Here is a 20,710-nt window from a genome sequence, read left to right on the forward strand (position 1 = left end):
GCTAATATTTACTAAAAACAAAATGCTAAAAAAATATAATATTGTCTTTGTATTAATTGCTAATTGTCTTGACTTTATAGAGAATATGTCATCAGATTTTACAACACAAACTGCTCACATGATTAAATAGATCTCTGGGGTCTGATGAGACTGTCATGGTGGTCATATTGGTTGTCATAAATGGGCTAACTTGTGAACTGCAGACTGCTGTCTGTAAATAATGGGCTAAGATTTCCCACCAGAAGCCAGAATCTGGCTATGTATCAGGCTTGCAGCAGGTTATAACAGCCAGAAAGGCTCTATTAAGTAGTAAAGATGCTTGTTATGAAGGGGTTGAATAATTTTGAAACTGCATTAGTGTAAAAGTGTCATCTCCCTGACTCTGGTGCAGGCTCGGCTTGCGTTGACAAGAGGCATTGTCAGCACACCAGCAAGGGGGCGCGTTATTCTATGCCCTTGACATGATCGCAGGGCACCGATGTGTTGCCATGACAGTCAGGGGTGTGCTGAAGACCCCTATGCCTGTCATTATGATTCTCCTGTGAAAGTCTGATCTATCAAAATCTAAAATAAATTAATACGATCGGTAAACGGCGTATTGAAAAAAAAAATTAAAACCATAGAAATGCAATTTTTCAGACACCGCAAAAAAACCACACAAAGAAATATAGTCAGAGGCGATCAAAACATTGTATTTACCCCAACACCTGATCTGCAGCGCAAAAATCAAGCCTTCACACAGTTCCATATCCCGAAAATTGAAAACGTTACAGCTCTCAGAAAATGGAGGCAGAAGAAAATTATAATTTTTTTTTAAATAAATTTCTGAACTTTTTTTTCACCACTTAAATAAACTATACATGTTTAGTATCTGCACAATCGCACTCAACTGAGGAATCAAATTGCTACATCAGTGTTACCGTAAAATAAAAAAAAAATAAAAATTGCGGAGTTGCATTTTTTCACCACACTTGGATTTTTTTTTCCCGCTTTCTAGTAAATCCCATTCCCATAATAGAATGAATGGTGTCATTCAAAAGTACAACTTGTCCTGCAAAAAACAAGCCATCACACAACTATATCTAAGGAGATATGAAAAAGTTATGGCTTTTACAATAAAGGGAGGAACAAACAAAAGCGCAAAAACTAAATATGTTTAGGAGGCAGGAGGAAGATAAGTGGCTTATAAGTGGTGAAAGAAGAAGATTTCTCTAATAAGAAATGTTACAAAGTTTCTTATAGTCTCTTGCACTATTAATTTGCACAAAGTTTGTTGAATGTACAGTTCCCATTTAAGGCTCTGACAGTAAAGGACCTCGAGGTCCAGCTGAATACAGCTGTATTTATTTGCTTACCTCGAGGTCCAGCAGAAGACCGCTGTATTTAGTTGCTTACCTCGAGGTCCAGCAGAAGACCACTGTATTTATTTGCCTACCTTGAGGTCCAGCAGAAGACCGCTGTATTTAGTTGCTTACCTCGAGGTCCAGCAGAAGACCACTGTATTTATTTGCCTACCTTGAGGTCCAGCAGAAGACCGCTGTATTTAGTTGCTTACCTCGAGGTCCAGCAGAAGACCACTGTATTTATTTGCCTACCTTGAGGTCCAGCAGAAGACCGCTGTATTTAGTTGCTTACCTCGAGGTCCAGCAGAAGACCACTGTATTTAGTTGCTTAAGGCCCCGTCACACACAGCGATCTTGCTGATTTTGTGACGCCACAGCGATCTCGCCAGCGGGATCGCTGTGTGTGATGGGGATCAGCAACCGGCCCCCCTGCCGGGTATCGCTGATCGTGCTCGATCTGCCTGGGCCATTTTTTGATCGCTGGTCTTCCGCTGGCCAAAGCGCATCGCTGCGCGTGGCAGCGAGAAACCAGTGATCAGCGAGGCTCTCAGCGCTCTAAGCAGGCGCTGGGAGCTCGTCTCTAAGGTAAATATCGGGTTACTAAGCGGAGCGCATCACTTAGTTACCCGATGTGTACCTTAGAAACCTGCATGCTGGCAGCTCCCGGCGCGAACACGCAGGTTTCTAAGATACACATCGGGTAACTAAGTGACGCGCACCGCTTAGTAACCCGATATTTACGTTAGAGACCAGCGTCCTGGCTGGTGCTGATCGCTGGTGAAGCTGCCTGCATCTTTATGTGTGACGGGGCCTTTACCTCGAGGTCCAGCAGAAGACCACTGTATTTAGTTGCTTACCTTGAGGTCCAGCAGAAGACTGCTGTATTTATTTGCCTACCTTGAGGTCCAGCAGCACGCTGTATTTAGTTGCTTACCTTGAGGACCAGCAGAAGACCGCTTTATTTATTTGCTTACCCCAAGGTCTAGCAGAAGACTGCTGTATTCATTTGTTTACCTTGAGATCCAGCAGAAGACCGCTGTATTTATTGGCTTACCTCGAGGTCCAGCAGATCACTGTATTTATTTGCTTACCTTGAGGTCCAGCAGAAGACCGCTGTATTTAGTTGCTTACCTCGGGGTCCAGCAAAAGACCGCTGTATTTAGTTGCTTACCTCAAGGTCTAGCAGAAGACCGCTGTATTTATTTGCTTTAGAACAAATTTCTTAGCACTAGGATCAATTTGTTGTGAATAGATTGGGAAATGATGGAAACAAAGGAAATCTGCAACTCAGAGAATTGAGGGGGTTGACCAGAAACTGTGGGGTCCGCCTTTTTAGTCTGATACAATAGTGTAGTAGACTGCTCTATTGTGTCTTTCTAAATGATGGACACCCCCTAGGAAAGAGGTCAAGCAGAGTGTAACTTGCAGACTTTGGACTTTGTCTGCCTCCTTATGCTACATGTCTGGGAATCTGCAGAGTCAGGAACGTGCAGCAGAAACCTAATATGTCGCCAGTGTAAGATGCATCTCTCTTGGTGTCACAGTTATGTAGCTCTCTGCTGCATAGTGTGAACACGAGTTTAAAGGATCATTCCAATAAACGCATCTATGGCACAAAACATATGATAAATGCTTGATTGGCAAGGTTGGCGCCCATACCTATCAGGAGACTGGCCAATGATATGCATAGCTTTCACCATGTAAGGCTATGTTCCCATGATGAGCTTTTGGTCAGTTTTTGATGTAGCAGATTTTCTGCACCCATTAAGTATAAGGCTATGTGCACACGCTGCGGTTTTTGCTGCGGTTCCGCTGCGGTTTTGGCCACAGCAGAACTGCAGCAGTTCTGTAGATGTTGCGCCCCTGAGGCTCAGTCACCACAGAGGTACTACACCTCCTCCTGAGGTGTGGTATCCCACCATCCAGGTAAGGTGGAGACTCCTGACCACCCTCCAACACCTGCACCCCACACCACAAAGTAGTGTAGCAAAGCACCTTCGGCGGCTCCCTGCTTGGAGCATAGCAAAGCACCCATTGGTGGCTCCCTGCTTGGAACACGAAACGTGCTGGGAGGTGGGTGGAGTTAGATGACATTACGGAAGAGTTTAGGATTAGAGGTCAGATGGTTAGAGAGTGGGAGAGAAGAAGATCCCCGGAGTGAGGGATAGATGGATGGAAGTGCTGCAGCAGATCCCAGTGACCTGGGTCTGCTGGCATGGGAAAGGAAGAGAGAGAGCAACATAGACTGAAAGCCTGATTCTCCATAGAAAGAAAGACTAGTACGGAACATGAGGAGTAAAAGAGAACAGAGGATGTGGGTTAGAAGAGAACCCTTCCTAGAAGTTCTAAGCGCAAGGCCGGGGCCCGGTCCCCGAGGTTGTATGGATACTAATGGTCCTGCAGCAGACACTGGAGGAATAGAAGTAGTGACCACTTTATTCCCACACAAGACTTGGGGGCACAACAGCAACTGGATAGTGAGCCGGGACTTAGTAGCAAGGAGTCCCCGAAGCAGGCTACAGCTGTCTGCCGTACAAGTAGAGCTCATAAGATCATCGGACAGGAGGCACTCCAGTGTAACTCAGTACTAGAAGTACTTCGCTTAAAGGCGCTATAAGAGGAGACGTTCAGAAAGGCACAAGTTGGCGGAGTGTTGGAAAGGAGTATTTCATCTTGCCTGGAGGTTGACTGAGTCCCTGACCCGGAGGACACGGCACGGAGGCAGGCACCTGTTTGTACAACAGACTGTGAGTAAAGCTTTGGAACTACATGCCCTGGTGTCCTCCACTTATTCCTGCGCCAACCTGCCCAGCACTGCTACATCCCTTGCGCCTGACACTACACCTTCTACGTGTCACTTCATTTACTCTGCCCTGGGACTACAGCCCTGCCTGTGGAGGGCTATAACATCATTGCTGCACCACACCATCTGTCCCAGAGGATCTGTCTGCAGCGTCGGCTTATATCTTCATTGCCGAACACCACAGGTGGCGTCACGAATCACTTATAAACTTTCATCACTATAAGCACACTGAAACAACCCCTTTTACAATGGGCGCCCAGGACCACGGGCCGGGTTACAGCTGCCGTGACATCTCCCATTGAAGCTCATCGGGCCCGGTGCCGAGTACCCCACAGCCCTGGGTGTGAGGGAGACCCACAGACAGTGTACAGTAGCATGTTATCCTATGGGATTAACAATTTTCTGTGCACATGCTGCGGATTTTTAACTGCGGAAAAGCTGCGGTTTTGAATCCGCAGAAAGAAATGACATGTCAATTCTTTTCTGCGGATTCTGCTGCGGTTTACCATCTCCTCCATTGTAGAGATGATAAACCGCAGGGAAAGCTGCAGGCCAATCCGCAGGGAAAAGCGCAGGTCATTTTACCTGCGGCTTTACCTGCACTTAGCCTCATAGGTTAGTTGCATTTTTTCAAAAATACGCAGTGTAAAAAAATGACCAAAAACTCACAGTGGGAGTGTAGCCTAAGGCAGGGGTCACACTTGTGAGAATTTCGCACGAGTCTCGTGTCTCAATACCTGGCACTGCTGCACATACCGGTCCAAGTACAGTCCTCAGTGGTTAGCCTTGCAGCGCTGGGGTCCTGGGTTCGAATCCCACCAAGGACAACATCTGCAAGGAGTTAGTATGTTCTCCCCATGTTTGTGTGGGTTTCCTCTGGGTACTCCGATTTCCTCCCACACTCCAGAGACATACTGATAGGGGATTCAGATTGTGAGCCCCATCGGGGACAGCGATGATAATGTGTGCAAACTGTAAAGCGCTGCGGAATATGTTAGCGCTACATAAAAATAAAGATTATTATTATTATTATTAAGTGCCGGTGGCAGTACCGAGTATTGAGACGTGAGACTCGTGCGATTTTCTCGCAAGTGTGACTTCAGCCTAAGAGTTTTTCCAGAAAATCCCTGTCTCCCAGCTGCAGTTTGCTTAAAATACAAGCACATTGCTTTACTCACCCCCCCAGGTCCATCGTTTAGGCTGGGTTCACACGTAGCGGAACTCCCGCGGAAGTTACCGCAAGAATTCCGGAATTCCATTCCGTGGGAAAATCGCATTTTAAATTCCCCTGATTTTCCCGTGGAAAAAATAGCGATTTGCAAGCGTAATTAGCTTGCAGAATTGCTAGCGTTTTCCAAGCGATCTGGAGCATCACTTGGAGAACTCATTGACAGGTTGGTCACACTCGTCAAACATAGTGTTTGACGAGTGTGACCAATTTTTTACTATTGAGGCCGCCTATGCTGTGTCAGTAGTAAAAAGATCTAATGTTAAAAATAATAATAATAAAAAAATTGGGTTAAATTCACCTTCCGATGTCCCTCACAGCATCCCCAGGCCTCCGCGATGCTCCGACAGGTCCCGTTCCCAGTGATGCATTGCGGCAATGACCTTTGATAATGTCGCGGTCTCGCGAGACCGCTACAGTATTGCGAGGCAGCGACGTCAGCAAAGGTCATTATCGCAATGCATTACTGGGAACGGGACCTGCCGCGTGTATTGCTGAAGCCTGGGGACGCTGCGCGGGACATTGGAAGGTGAATATAACCCGATTTTTTTATTTTAATTCTATTTTTTACAGGGATATGGTACCCACAGCCTGGAGGACAGTCTCCTCTCCTCTAGACCGTGGGTACCATCCGCAAATGTTCTGCTTACTTTTCGCATGGTGGGCACAGCCACATGCGGAAAGTAATTAGAACAATGCATTCCTATGTGGGTGCAAAATAATGAGCATGCTGCAGATTTTTCCTGCGATGCGATTCCGCCGCGGGAAAATCAGCAGCATTAGCACAGCATTGCGGAATCCCATAGAATTGCATGGGATGCTGTTTTTTTTGCGTTTTCGGGGCAAAATCGTGCGTTAAAAACCGCCGCGAAAAAAAGCGAAAAAACCGTGACGTGTGAACGCAGCCTTAGTGTCCTGTTTCTTTTATTGTCTGCAGTTCTGCCATGACATCAAAAGCACTGCAGTCAATAACTGAGGTCAGCGCCTCTATTTAGTGTTGGACCTGGGGAGTGTGAGCAAAGGACAGCTTTTATCTATTTTTTTAATAACTATTCTTTATTCTCCCTCACTGGGTCCAACGCTAATCTCCACCAATGCTCCTGGCACTGCAGCCAATCGATGAGCTCAGTGACTGTAAGCAGCTCGTGCCGTGAATTCAGTTAGAGGCAGTGACCTCAGTTATTGGCTGCAGTGCTTTTGACGTCATGTCAGAGCTGCAGACAATAACTGACACCGGAGACTAAGAAATGGACCTGGGGAGGGTGAGTAAAGATTTGTGGCTTGTTTGTTTTTTACAACAAACTGCAGCTGGAGAACAGAGGTCTTTCAAATTGGAAAAACCCTTTAAAGACTATGGGCATTAGACACTGTTTCACATCACATTTTTGCACCAGTTTAATGCTGGGAGAAGCTCCTTGCACAATGAATAGAGGCTGTGAAGGATGCTGTGTGCTACTCATAGACACCAAAAATCTAATGTGAACAGATCCATACTCAGCCAACTCAGGGGCGTAACTAGAACTGATTGGGCCCCATAGCAAACTTTTAAACGGGGCCCCCACAAAGACACACCCCCTCAAAGACACATCCCTCCAGGAACTACATTTCCCAGAGGTCCATGCGGCAGGCAGCTCTGCAGAGAGCTAATAGACAGCGAGGGCTCAGGGAAGGGGCGGGACTGAACTAGTGTAGGGTTCTAGCAGGTTCGCAGGATGCAGTGACGAGATACGAGACTGAGTGTGGTTTGTGGAAATAACTTTTATAAACTGTAGCCACTGGGGCTATATTGAGCAACCAAAAAAAAAAGTATTAACAGCAACCAGTCCACGCAGGGACTCAACAAACCTAACAACACTTTCTTATGGGTAATGCGACTAACCCGGTTGGCCCGGGTGCTATAGGCCACGTATGACCAAACTGGGGGATCCTTATCTCTTATAATAAACGTAGCATTCCAGGGGTCTGTCAGTATCCCAGGCGTGGCCGCGTAGAGGTCGCTGATGCGGCTGCCTTGACCCCTCGATATTCCGGGAAGGAGCTGGGCGCAACAGGCCCTGTAGAAACAATGACGGTGGGGCGCAACAGGCCCGGAAGAAACGACGGTGGGGCGCAACAGGCTCTGAAGAAACGATGACGGTGGGGCGCAACAGGCCCTGAAGAAACGATGACGGTGGGACACAACAGACCCTGAAGAAACTGTGCCGATGGGTGCAACAGGCGACTCCTTGCGGCTCTCGTCTCACTGCGGGGTTATGACGCAGTCTCAAATTATAACCGTTCACCGACCTCTGCTCAGGGTCCCTGGACAGGGGCCTCTACTATCGCCTGTAGCGAGGTGGCGCCCCCTGGGGCCGGTGATGACAAGGCCGCAGCTGTGGGAGAAGGCAGGGGGGCAGTGTCCTGACCACTGTAAAGGAATGGTCTGTCGTCGCTGCGGTCGCCTGAGGTAGCCGCCTTGTCACAACAGGGTGGGAAGCAGCGGGAGTCGCTGAATGGGACCGTATGCGGGGAGCGGCCGCCGGTGCAAGTCTCTCAAGTGTCACTAGTCAGTGAGTCCGCAGCTTTCCTTTCACAGGCCTCTGTCAGTCTCTCCACAATACACCGTCTGCTCCCTCGATCCTCTCTGTCTCACAGGGCTTCCTGTCTGTTGTCCTGCTCTCTGTCAACTGCCACTTCAGCGCGCCCCCTGCTCCTTTTAAGCTTGCCCCGCCCCCTGTTTCCCTGACAACTTCAGTCAAGTCTTTCCTTTTACTGTCTTCCCAGTATCGTTCCCTCAGGAACCCTGATGGCAATCCCCTGGGTACCTGTCCATTCACTGTCTGGGAGTCCTCCTCCCCACACTCCTCCACCCTGTAAGCTCGCCAGTCCTCGGGCGAGGGCCTTAGTCTATTGAGATCGGTCTGTAGAGGTTTCAATGTTCGTTGCCATATGAATTGATCTTGCTCATATCGTTCAGGGGGTTTGCCGGCTGTTGACCGCTCGGAGCGTCTAAGTTTGACTGAGATAGAGTCGTCTGGGGTGGTGGACATAGGTGGGCTGGTTGGTGCGGGCGGGCTAATTGTGTCAGATGATTCATTACTGAGTGGAGGCCTCCGGGTCCTGGGAGACAATCTTCGTCGTCGTCCGGGTCCCAACATACGGAAGACGGTTCAGATGTCGACGGGATAGGCTCCGGTTGCTTCGGGTCGGAGGAAGTACATGGGCGTAACATATTATGACGCACAACATGAATGGGCAGTGTTTCATCCTCCTCGGGACGTATTTCGTACACCGGTCCGTCCGGATGGATACGGCGTAAGACCCGATAAGGACTTTCTTTCCAACGCGGCTCCAGTTTGTTCTGGGGGCGTTGATCTAGTACAAGCACCCGGTCCCCGCTTTGGAGGTGAGGAGGTGGGGTTGCATTCTTCCCTGGGTGCTCCCAGTCTCGGAGCTTGGTGTGTACAATTCGGTGAAGAGTTTGCAGCCGATGGCGATGATTTCGGACCCAAGACGACACTCCAGTCCAGGGCTGAGGTTCTTCGGGGTCTAACTCCACCTCCGTGATCCCTTTACCTTTTCGCCCAAACAACAGGGAATAGGGGGTATAGCCAGTCACTCGATGTACCCTATTGTTATAGACCCAAACTAATTCAGAAACATATTCGTGCCAACGGGTCTTCTTGTCACTCTCCAGAGTGCGCAACATCTGATTCAATGACCGATTAAATCGTTCACAAGCCCCATTCCCTTGCGGGTGATACGGTGTGGTCTGGGATTTGTCAATTCCATAGAGGTGATGTAGTTCTTCCATGACTTTCCCCAAAAAACATGCTCCCTGATCAGAATGTATTTGTTGAGGACAGCCGTATACTTGTATAAAGTTTCTACAATGGCGGAGGCAGCTGACTCTACCGTCTGACCCCAAGTGGGGTTTACCACAGCGAACTTGGTGAAATGATCTACCATAACGAGACAGTGTTCGTATCCCTGTAATGCGGGCCCAATGGTCAGATAATCCACCGTCAGGAGCTCAAGGGGCGCTGAGGTCACAATAGTCTGTGTTGCGGCTCGCTGAGCGGGTGGTTTGGCTAGTTCACACAAGCGGCAGGTCCGGCAAATTTCGTCCACCACAGCCGGCAAGCGCGGGTGGTAAGCTTTCGGTTGCAGCCATTGCAAAGTTTTTTTTGTTCCGAAATGGGCCCCTTTTTTGTGAGCCTCCCGAGCCAGTACGTGAAGTTGGGCTCCTGGCGTAACCACCTGCCAAACTGTTATTGAGGTTGTTTGTGATGTTATTTTACGATACAATAATCCCTTTCGGATAACCAACCTCTCCCATTGTCGCAGCATAAGCAACAGGTCTTGAGTCAAATTTTGCTGTTGAGAGTAAGGGGGTAGTTGCCCAGCGGCGACCCATGTCCTGAGAAGGCCAACCTCTTCGTCTTCTTGTTGCTGTTGTATCCACCTATCCCGGGATTGTTCTAATATGCCCCTTGGGGTCTCAGAGGAAGATATTTGTTTATTGTCAGGTGTGAGTACGGCAGCAGTGAGAGTGAACGGTATTTCCTCTCTTTCTAATTCTTCGTCTCGATTCTGTCCTGGAGTTGTATGTCGAATCCTGGAGAGGGCGTCTGCATGGACATTCTCGGCCCCTCTTTTGTAGATAATCTTATAATTGTACTTCACCATCCAGGCCACCCATCGCTGTTCCAGAGCCCCCAATTTGGCGTTTTCCAAATGAGCCAGCGGGTTGTTGTTAGTTCGCACTACCACCTCGGAGCCCGCTAGGTACTCTGCGAATCTCTCCGTCATAGCCCACACCACTGCGAGGAGCTCGAGCTTAAAAGAACTGTAATTGTCAGGGTTACGTTAGGAGTCATGGAGTGAGCGACTTCCATATGCAATCACTCTCTCCTGGCCATCCTGAACCTGTGACAACACAGCCCCCAGCCCATGAAGACTCCCGTCAGTGTGCAGGATGAATGGTTGGGAGAAATCCGCATAAGCCAACACTGGGGCATCCGAGAGCGCAGTATTGAGGTCTCGGAAGGCCTCTTCCTGAGGGTGTTGCCACTGGATTTTTCGCCCATTGACCCCAGCGGGAGCCCCCTTCAGCAGGTCGTGCAGGGCTCGAGCTGGACATGCAAAATTCTTTACGAAGCGATGGTAATATCCGGCTAACCCCAGAAAAGCCCGCACATCTTTCACCGTCTCGGGGGTAGGCCATTCCTGGATAGCAGCAACCTTCTCCCGGGATGGCCTCACACCCTCTGCCGAAATGACATGACCCAGATACTCAATCTGAGAGCGAAATAGGTGGCATTTCTGAGGCTTCACCTTCAATCTGTACTTTTGCAACCGGCTGAGTACCTGTCCTAACCGCTTCAGGTGGTCCTCAAAGGTGGCGGCATAGATGATGATGTCGTCCAGATAGATCAACGTAGCCTCAAAATTGAGATCTCCCAGACACCGCTCCATCAATCGCTGAAAGATCCCGGGGGCGTTGGCCAGCCCAAACGGCATCCGATTAAACTCAAACAGTCCCATGGGCAATATGAACGCCGTCTTGGCTCTATCTTCTTCTGACATGGGCACCTGCCAGTACCCACCAGCCAAGTCCAGGGTTGAAAAATATGTAGCTTTTCCCAAGGCGGACAGGAATTCTTCTATGCGGGGCAGTGGATATGAGTCTTTAATAGTGCAAGCATTCAGTTTACGATAATCCACACAAAATTGTAGTGTACTATCTTTCTTCTGGACCAACACGATTGGGGCAGCCCAGGGGCTTTGACTTTCCCGTATCACCCCTTTTCGCAGCATTTGGGCCAGCAAAGTTTTCACCTCTTGATAGAGTTGCGGCGGAATCTGTCGATATCATTCCCGGATAGGGGCCGCTCCTGCTGTGGGGATTTCATGAGTGATGGCGGTGGTACACCCAAAATCGTCCTCATGACTAGCAAATACTTCATGGTACTGTCCCAGCAATGTTTTTATCTGTGAGAGTTGAGCTGCAGTTAATCCAGAAAGCTCGGCCAACATCTGCTCCAAAATCTTTCGACCCTTCTCTTGTGCCGAGACTTCGTGGGCCTGTAAGGTTCGTATTGTTACTTCCCAAGGATCCTCGGGGTGTACTTGTAATTGAACCGCAGGAGCTGGCAGCACTTCTTCTAAAGGCCTTACTAGTTTGGCCAGCACAGTCCGTGCTTTCAGAACGGTGTCTTGGTCTTCAAGGTTAACGCAGCGCACCAGGACGGCTCCTTTTTGCACGGTAGCCAGGGAACGGGCCACCAGTATGCCAGGAGGTAAGCGCTCCGAGTGACACGGCTCCACCTGCACCTCCACGCCCTTCAAGGGTATCGGGGTTCGAATGGGCAGGGCCACCACAGTCTGTCCAGGAGGTAACACAAGCAGGGGAGTCCCTGGCGTGATGACCTTACCCAGAGCCTCGCCTTCCTGGCGGTCCTGATGTACCCGTGCTCCCCGCACCAGCTGCTGGAATACCTGTCCCTGGGCTGTGCAAGAACCCCACTGCTTCAGAATCCTCTGTGTAGGGTCATTGAGCAGTAGGTTGCCGAACTCTCGTAGAACATTCATGCCTAGGGTGACGGGGTGTTGCTTATCAGCTTCTCCTTGAGTCAGTACCACCCCTTTGCGACCAAGGGATTTACCGCACAGCGTCACTTGCACCCACACAACCCCGGCAACTGGGACCGGCAGTTGGTTGGCAGCTACTAGTCTGATCACGGGCCCCCACTGAGGCCTTGCTGCTTCCGGGAAGTTCTGTTGAAAATACGTTGCGGGCATAGTGGTTACTTGTGACCCCGTGTCCACCAGGCACCGGACGGCCCAGCCCTCTTCTTCTGCCCAAACCACCAGGCATTTTGCTACCAAATCTTTGGGACTTCCACCACCCCTAGTTGTGGTTTTCGGCTCTGAGCGGCGTCCCCCCAGCCCGGAGCCCTTTAGTTTAATGGCAGCCGGGGTGTGTATCTCCCACGCTGCGGACACTCTCGGTCAAAGTGGCCTGGTTCTCCACACTCAAAACACCGGGCCTGTGCAGGTTGACCACCCCGCGGGGAGCGGGATCCCCAGAAGCCGGGGGTTAAAGCCAGGTCGTCCAGTCCCGGTCTCGGTTCTTCTCTTTACTTCGGCCAACTCGCCCTTAATACTTTTCAGCTCTTGCTTCATCTCTTCCACCCACTGAGGCTCCTTGACTACATTCGCGGAGGCCTCCACACCTCGGACTTTCCCCATGGGGACCGCCATCCCCTGCTCCTGCTCTCGAGCACGTGCCTGACTTCCCACCTCTGAAAAATCTATTCGGGGATTCATCCTGATCTGTTCCCACAGTGCCTGTTTGACTAATGGATCTCGCAAACCAGTCACCAGTAGGTCACGTAGGGTAATGTCAACAGGTCCTGCAACTATCCTTTCTTTCTATAGCCGTATGCAATTCTTGGAGGACATTCATATACTCTGTGATCGTCTCTCCCTCTACTTGCATCCGACTAAACAAAAGGGTTCTTAACTCTCCCCCATCAGTAGGGTCCCCATGGGTCTGTTCTACTATTTGTAACACTTTTTCAAAAGTGTTGCGGTGACCCGGAGGTTTCAACATCACTGACCTCCGCGCCTCCCCGTCCAGTGCCATAAGTGCCACCTCAGCCTCCAGATCAGGGGTCATTGGGTGCATCCGAAAGAGCCCCCGCATCCGCTCTGTCCAGCTCCATAACATAGTATTGGAGCCGGAAAATCTAGGCAGGTTGTTCAGCATGGCCCCCAATGATATGCTGGTACGAGGACCCTCATCATTTGTAGAGTTTACAGCTCTACCCTGATCTGGGGCACCACTGTCTGTGCTCGGAGACTGCATCCTGCCGACTAAGCCAAGTGTAGGGTTCTAGCAGGTTCGCAGGATGCAGTGACGAGACACGAGACTGAGTGTGGTTTGTGGAAATAACTTTTATAAACTGTAGCCGCTGAGGCTATATTGAGCAACCAAAAAAAAAGTATTAACAGCAACCAGTCCACGCAGGGACTCAACAAACCTAACAACACTTTCTTATGGGTAATGCGACTAACCCGGTTGGCCCAGGTGATATAGGCCACGTATGACCAAACTGGGGGGTCCTTATCTCCTATAATAAACTTATCCTTCCAGGGGTCTGTCAGGATCACAGGCGTGGCCGCGTAGAGGTCGCTGATGCGGCTGCATTGACGCCTCGATATTCCGGGATGGAGCTGGGCGCAACAGGCCCTGTAGAAACGATGACGGTGGGGCGCAACAGGCCCTGAAGAAACGATGACGGTGGAGTGCAACAGGCCCTGAAGAAACGATGACGGTGGGGCGCAACAGGCCCTGAAGAAACGATGACGGTGGAGCACAACAGGCCCTGAAGAAACTGTGACGGTGGGGCGCAACAGGCCCTGAAGAAACTGTGCCAATGGGCGCAACAGGCGTCTCCTTGCGGCTCTCGTCTCACCGCGGGGTTATGACGCAGTCTCAAAATATAACCATTCACCGACCTCTGCTCAGGGTCCCTGCGCAAACCGGACGGGGGCCTCTACTACCGCCTGTAGCGAGGTGGCGCCCCCTGGGGCCGGTGATGACAGGGCCGCAGCTGTGGGAGAAGGCAGGGGGCTGTGTCCTGACCGCTGTAAAGGAATGGTCTGTCGTCGCTGCGGTCGCCTGAGGTAGCCACCTTGTCACAACAGGGTGGGAAGCAGCGGGAGTCGTTGTATGGGACCGTATGCTGGGAGCGGCTGCCGGTGCAAGTCTCTCATGTGTCACTAGTCGGTGACTCCGCAGCTTTCCTTTCACAGGCCCCTGTCGGTCTCTCCACAACACACCGTCTGCTCCCTCGGTCCTCTCTGTCTCACACGGCTTCCTGTCTGTTGTCCTGCTCTCTGTCAACTGCCACTTCAGCGCGCCCCCTGCTCCTTTTAAGCTTTCCCCGCCCCCTGTTTCCCTGACAACTTCAATCAAGTCTTTCCTTTTACTGTCTTCCAGGTATCGTTCCCTCAGGAACCCTGATGGCGATCCCCTGGGTACCTGTCCTTCACTGTCTGGGAGTCCTCCTCTCCACACTAGTCTGAAGCAATACACTCTGTGACTGGCTGCAGGCAGGGAGGCGGGCCCAATATGTGCTTCGCTCCGCACAGCAGGCACAGAAATGCAGCGTAGGCTGCGAAATCATAGTGTACATTTTTTTCCGCCGGGGCCCCGGATCCCCTACACCAGTGGTCCCCAACCTTTTTTGCACCAGGGACGGCTTCAAGCAAGACCATTCTTCCATGGCCCGGCAGGGCGGGGATGGAGGTGTGACAGGGGTGGGGCTTTGGTCATAAGGGGGTGGGGCTATGGACGCGGTTGTAGTTTAGCAGTGCATACTTATAACATTTACAATGTGACACAACTCACCATAGGTTTTGAATGAGTGGGAGCACCCGGCTTGTTTATTTCTCTGCTTCAGTGGGAGCACTGGGCTACTTCTACTGATGACTGTCACTGCTAATGATGATTGGAACCTACAAAGAAATGGAGCATTGAGCACTTAAGAAAAATTGTACTGGAATACTGTACATGCTGATTATTTTCTAATCATCAGAAGATGTATGTGTGGTTCCCCCCATCCTGTCCAGCTCTGTGTGGCTTCCTCTGTTGTATGCATGGCTCCTCTGTCCAATCTGTTGTGAGTTCATTTTCCCCTTCACCATTGAGGTCTGATGAACTCCCTCTTCTGGTGAAGGAAGGTAGTGAGGCTGATTACAAAGCACCTGAGCAGAATGATGATGACTGGGTGACTGGGATTGCTGACTGGATAAAAGACAGCTGACGCCTTTCTGCCTTGCGGGTGATTACTCTGAGGGATTCTTGGAGACCAGTCTGATTCCTGCTCCTCAAAAGCTAAGTTTTCTGCTCTACTTTTTGCATTTGTGTTTTGGTTTTGTTTTGCCTTGTTTTTCTGGATTTCTGCCTTTCCCTGCTGGGTGAGCTGAATTCCTTTTTGCTCTGTCTTCAGATAATACCTGAGTACTGATGTAGTCTTTTTGAAGCCTAGCGTCTTCAGGGCTTTTTTCCCTATCAGTCTGTAGGCTCTTGTTTTTGAGAGGGTTTTGGCGGATTGCAGACAGCAGCTTTTCTATTCTGTCCTATTTAGTTAGCTTGGGCCCCATCATTTGCTCAGCCTATCTTTCTATCTGTGTGAGTGTTTTTTCATCTTGCTTCCCCGTCATTATATGTTGGGGGCTGCCTATTGCTTTGGGGTCTGCTCTGGGGCAGTTTAGATTTCCCTTTCTGTCTTTAGGCTATGTAGTTCTCCGGCTGTGATCGAGGGGTCTAGGGCACCGTAGGAACCCCCCACGGCTACTGCTAGTTGTTGTTGTTAGGTTCAGGGGTCTTCAATCCGATAGCTGCCAACTTCTCTGGTTTTCTGGACTTAGCTAGTATTTCTGTTTTTGCCTCCTACGGTGACTCATTCATAACAGAATCACCCGCCATACCGCAGATCCTAGGGTACTCAATAGCAGGAAAGAATTGTAAAAAAAAAGGTGTGTGTATATTTTTTCCTCTATATCTCTGAGGCCGTAGGGGGAATTTTTTTTTCTCTCAATGGAGATAAAGCAATTGTCTGATCGTGTGGAGCAGCTCGCCGCAGAAGTGCGGGGAATTTCCGCCTACCTTGCTCATTCACATACTGGTGAACCAAAGATCCCTACTCCTGATGTGTTTTTTGGGGATCGGTCTAAATTTTTGAATTTCAAAAATAATTGTAAATTATTTTTTGCCTTGAAGCCTAACTCGTCAGGGAGCTACGCGCAGCAGGTTAAAATTGTCATCTCTTTGCTGCGTGGCGATCCCCAGGATTGGGCGTTTTCTTTGAAACCAGATGATCCTATTCTGACTAATGTGAACGCATTTTTTCAAGCCTTGGTGTTGTTGTATGACGAACCTAATGCTATTGATCAGGCTGAAAAGACCCTGTTGGCATTGAGCCAGGGTCGAGATTCTGCAGAATTGTACTGTCAAAAATTCCGAAAGTGGGCGGTCCTTACTACCTGGAATGATAATGCCTTGGCAGCTCTCTTTCGGAAGGGTTTGTCAGAAGCCGTAAAAGATACTATGGTGGGATTTCCTGTTCCCTCTGGTCTTGACGATTCTATGTCATTAGCCATTCAGGTTGATCGGCGTTTACGTGAACGCAGGACTGCACGAGAGGTGTTGCCACCTGTTGAACAAGTGTCTGAACCTATGCAATGTGATAGAGTTTTGTCCAGGGAGCAACGTCAGGAGTTCAGAAGGCGTAATAAGCTGTGTTTTTTTTGTGGAGATGCCTCGCATATTATTTCTGTCTGTCCTAAACGAGAGAAACGTTTTGCACACACGTTTTCTGTGGGTGGTGTTCAACCTAAGTTTCTTCTGGCAATTACTCTGATCTGCTCCCTGTCCACATTTTCCGCCAAGGCTTTTGTGGATTCGGGAGCAGCCCTGAATCTAATGGACTTGGATTTTGCTAAACATTGTGGATTTCCGATGACACCTCTGCGGACGCCTATTCCTTTGAGGGGGATTGATGCTACTCCTTTGGCGAAAAATAAACCTCAGTTTTGGACCCAGGTGGTAGAGCGGGTCGTCCCAGACCATCAAGAAAATTGCAGATTTTTGGTGTTGCATAATTTGCATGATACCATTGTTCTGGGGTTTCACTGGTTGCAAATTCATAATCCAGTTTTGGATTGGAAATCTGTGTCTGTGGTGAGTTGGGGTTGTCGGTGTGCCCTTAGTGAGGCTCCGTTTTTTTCCACCTCTCCTCAGTCGCATGATGTTCCTGACTATTTGGCGGACTTTTATGATGTATTTAGTGAGAATGAGTCTGCGTCTTTGCCTCCTCATAGGAGTTATGACTGTGCAATTGAACTGAGCCCGGGGTGTAAATTTCCTAAGGGTCGGCTCTTCAATTTATCTGTACCCGAGCACGAGGCTATGCGATCCTATATTAAGGAGGTGTTGACCATCCTCTTCACCCTTAGGTGCCGGGTTTTTTTTCGCGGCCAAAAAGGATGGTTCATTAAGGCCTTGTATTGATTATCGTGCCCTCAACAAAATTACTATTAAATATCAGTATCCATTACCCCTGATTTCGGATCTATTCTCCAGAGTTAAAGGTGCTTGCTGGTTTACCAAGCTTGACCTCAGGGGGGCGTATAATCTTATCCGCATTAAGCATGGGGATGAATGGAAGATGGCGTTTAATACTCCGGAGGGACATTTTGAGTACCTTTTGGGCTCACTAATACCACTTCTGTCTTCCAGTGCTTCATGAACGACATTTTCCGAGACTTTGTGGATAAATTTTTGATTATCTATCTGGATGATATTTTGATCTTCTCCACGGATTGGGATTCTCATGTGGAACATGTTCGGACTGTGTTCCGGATCTTGAGGGAGAATTCCCTGTATGTCAAAGGATCGAAATGCCTTTTTGGGATACAGAGGATTTCATTTTTGGGATTTATTTTGTCTCCGTCAACTATTGAAATGGACCCGTCCAAGGTACAGGCCATTTATGATTGGGTTCAGTCCACTTCTTTGAAGGCCCTCCAGAAGTTTTTGGGTTTTGCTAATTTTTATCGGAAATTTATAGCAAAATTTTCTAGTATTGCCAAACCATTGACTGATATGACTAAAAAGGGTGCTGATGTGTTGAATTGGTCTCCGGAGGCTGTTTCTTCCTTTCAGGAGCTGAAGCGAAGATTCACTTCTGCCCCGGTTTTGCGGCAACCTGATGTCTCACTCCCGTTCCAGGTAGAGGTGGACGCTTCTGAGATTGGTGCAGGAGCTGTTTTGTACCAAAAGGATCCTGTAACATCTAAAATGAATCCCTGTGCTTTCTTTTCCCGAAAGTTCTCTCCATCTGAACGTAACTATGATGTGGGGAATCGGGAACTGTTAGCCTTGAAATGGGCATTTGAGGAGTGGAGACATTGGTTGGAGGGAGCTAAACACCAAGTCGTGGTCCTCACCGACCACAAGAATTTGATTTACCTGGAGTCGGCCAAACGCTTGAACCCTAGACAGGCTAGGTGGGCCTTGTTTTTTACACGTTTTGATTTTGTGGTCTCTTTTCTTCCTGGCACTAAGAATGTCAAGGCAGACGCCCTCTCTAGGAGCTTCTTTGCTGATTCTCCTGTGGTGACCAAGCCTGCTACCATCTTAGGCGAAGGGGTAGTTCTTTCTGCCATCTCGCCCGATTTGAGACGTGCTCTGGAAGAGTTCCAGGAGGACAAACCTGAGCATTGTCCCAGTGGAAAGTTGTATGTTCCTGACAAGTGGAAGAAGAGAGTGATGTCTGAAGTTCATTGCTCTGCATTGGCTGGTCATCCAGGTATTTTTGGTACTAGAGATCTGGTGAGTCGGTCTTTTTGGTGTCCCGCCTTGTCTCGTGATGTCAGGAATTTTGTGCAGTCCTGTGGGACTTGCTCCCTGTCTAAACCTTGTTCTCGCTCTAGTTGGTTGTTGATGCCTTTGCCGGTCCCCAGGAGGCCATGGACCCATATTTCAATGGATTTCATCTCTGATATGCCTGTCTCAGAGAATGACTGTTATTTGGGTGATTTGTGATAGGTTCTCTAAGATGGTTCATCTTGTACCACTCCCTAAGTTGCCATCTTCCTCTGAGTTGGTGCCCCTGTTTTTGCAACAGGTGGTTCGCTTGCACGGGATTCCTGAGACCATTGTATCTGACAGAGGAGTTCAATTTGTGTCTAAATTTTGGAGGACTTTCTGTTCCAAGCTGGGAATTCAGTTGTCCTTCTCCTCTGCTTTTCACCCTCAGACCAATGGGCAGACGGAGAGAACAAACCAGACCTTGGAGTCGTATTTGAGATGTTTTATTTCCGCTGATCAGGATGATTGGGTTTCATTTTTGCCCTTGGTCGAATTTGCTTTAAATAATAGAGCTAGTTCTGCCACTTTGATGTCACCTTTTTTTTGTAACTTTGGGTTTCATCCTCGATTTTCTTCAGGGCAGGTGGAGCCTTCTGCCTGCCCAGGTGTTGACACTGTGGTGGAGAGAATGCACCAGATCTGGGACCAAGTGGTGGATAAGTTATCTCTCTCCCAGGAAAAGGCCCAGCGGTTTTCCAACCGACATAGGACCATTGGTCCCCAGTTTAAGGTTGGTGATATGGTTTGGTTATCATCAAAAAACATCACTATGAAGGTGGCTTCTCCTAAGTTTAAGCCTAGATTTATTGGACATTACAAGATTTTGGAGATTATTAATCCGGTCTCTTTTCGTTTGGATCTTCCTGTCACATTTAAAATTCATAATGTGTTTCATAAGTCCTTGTTGAAGAGGTTTGTTGAACCAGTTGTTCCTGGGGTGGCACCTCCGGACCCTGTATTAGTTGAAGGTAACATGGAATATGAGGTAGAGAAGATACTGGATTCCCGTCTGGCTAGACGGAGACTCCAGTATTTGGTTAAGTGGAAGGGATATGGTCAGGAGGATAATTCCTGGGTCTCTGCCTCTGATATTCATGCCAAAAGATTGGTGCGTGCCTTTCATCGGGCTCACCCTAATCGCCCTGGTGGCGTGGATGAGGGTTCGGTGACCCCTCCTCAAGGGGGAGGTACTGTTGTGAGTTCATTTTCCCCTTCACCATTGAGGTCTGATGAACTCCCTCTTCTGGTGAAGCAAGGTAGTGAGGCTGATTACAAAGCACCTGAGCAGAATGATGATGACTGGGTGACTAGGATTGCTGACTGGATATAAGGCAGCCGACACCCTTCTGCCTTGTGGGTGATTACTCTGAGGGATTCTTGGAGACCAGTCTGATTCCTGCTCCTCAAAAGCTAAGTTTTCTGCTCTACTTTTTGCATTTGTGTTTTGGTTTTGTTTTGCCTTGTTTTTCTGGATTTCTGCCTTTCCCTGCTGGGTGAGCTGAATTCCTTTTTGCTCTATCTTCAGATAATACCTGAGTACTGATATAGTCTTTTTGAAGCCTAGCGTCTTCAGGGCTTTTTTCCCTATCAGTCTATTGGCTCTTGTTTTTGAGAGGGTTTTGGCGGATTGCAGACAGCAGCTTTTCTATTCTGTCCTATTTAGTTAGCTTGGGCCCCATCATTTGCTCAGCCTATCTTTCTATCTGTGTGAGTGTTTTTTCATCTTGCTTCACCGTCATTATATGTTGGGGGCTGCCTATTGCTTTGGGGTCTGCTCTGGGGCAGTTTAGATTTCCCTTTCTGTCTTTAGGCTATGTAGTTCTTCGGCTGTGATCGAGGGGTCTAGGGCACCGTAGGAACCCCCCACGGCTACTGCTAGTTGTTGTTGTTAGGTTCAGGGGTCTGCAATC

The sequence above is a fragment of the Dendrobates tinctorius genome, unplaced genomic scaffold, assembly GCF_039654945.1.
Source record: "Dendrobates tinctorius isolate UK_male_01 unplaced genomic scaffold, ASM3965494v1 ptg000086l, whole genome shotgun sequence".
Classification (NCBI taxonomy): domain Eukaryota; kingdom Metazoa; phylum Chordata; class Amphibia; order Anura; family Dendrobatidae; genus Dendrobates; species Dendrobates tinctorius.